This window comes from Macaca mulatta, chromosome 12 (assembly GCF_049350105.2).
Source record: "Macaca mulatta isolate MMU2019108-1 chromosome 12, T2T-MMU8v2.0, whole genome shotgun sequence".
NCBI classification, from domain to species: domain Eukaryota; kingdom Metazoa; phylum Chordata; class Mammalia; order Primates; family Cercopithecidae; genus Macaca; species Macaca mulatta.
Window position 1 is genome coordinate 20,359,698 of NC_133417.1, and position 999 is coordinate 20,360,696.

Genomic DNA, 999 nt, shown 5'->3' on the forward strand with positions numbered 1-999 from the left:
TGTCACTAACCAATGCTTTTTAAAAATACAGTAAAATAAATTACTAGAAAAACGAAGTATTAAAAAAGACCAGAAAATGTAAGATCAATGTTAATTTTCACTCTAAGAATCACTAGATTTTATCAAATAGCTATGAAAGTTTCTAAACACTCTCTATTTCCATACTTAACACAGTCTGGAAGTAAACGTTTCAGAGGATGGCACAAGGTCACAGACTACATTTTCAGTAGATTTGGTCTAAAAGATCACTTCTAATTTTGAGGACAGAGACTTTTAGTACAGCTCTTTTAAGAATAGTTATTTGAAGTGTTATAGCTCTTTTAGAATTGTCTAGCAGGCTTTCTGGTTTTGTCAGAAAGGCCCTAAAAATAAAATTTTTTAAAGAAAGAAAAAATAATAATTAATAATAATAATAAAAGAATGGTTATTTGAACTCCGTTGGTCATCAAGGTTTGTGTTGCATATGGGTAGAGATGGCCACAGGATGTAATATCGCAAGCAGCAAGAGTATCGTCCTTGGCTCATTCTAAAACTCCCTAACTTGAACAATGTCAAGAGTTTCCTCCTTTCTTACTTCAACAATTTTCTCCTCTCAAATGGTGAAAATGTAAGAGAGATTTGAGCATGGTTAAAAGATCTGAAAGAAAATCTTACCTGGGAGGAAGTAGAGTTAGCAGGACTGTGCTGAGTAGGAATGTGATGATTTAGGCAGGTGGGGCGAAAGATGGAGAGTAATTATATCCCAGGAACCAGAGTTTAAAAAAAAATTATAAAGAAATCTCCTTGGGGTCGTGGTAATTTCTACATTCCCCTGACCTGGCACGGGGCTTCTTCAGCAGACTTTATTTTACCTGCCTCTAGCCTTACAGGAGGCTTATCAACGTGATAAGATGCTGTTGCTTTATGAGTGAACTCTTATGCCCTGTAACTTAGTTTAACAATAATCACTATCATCCACTGAATTTGTGTAATAATGGCTTTCTTCCAAACCTGCAAATA

General features: G+C 35.0%; 1 non-coding gene across 1 annotated transcript; it reads left to right on the forward strand.

Moving 5' to 3' along the window:
* The first annotated feature begins 304 nt into the window (after window positions 1-304).
* On the forward strand, window positions 305-365 carry LOC114671594 (U7 small nuclear RNA). Its single transcript, XR_003721629.1, has one exon. It is a non-coding gene; the product is annotated as a U7 small nuclear RNA (small nuclear RNA).
* Window positions 366-999: the final 634 nt, after the last annotated feature.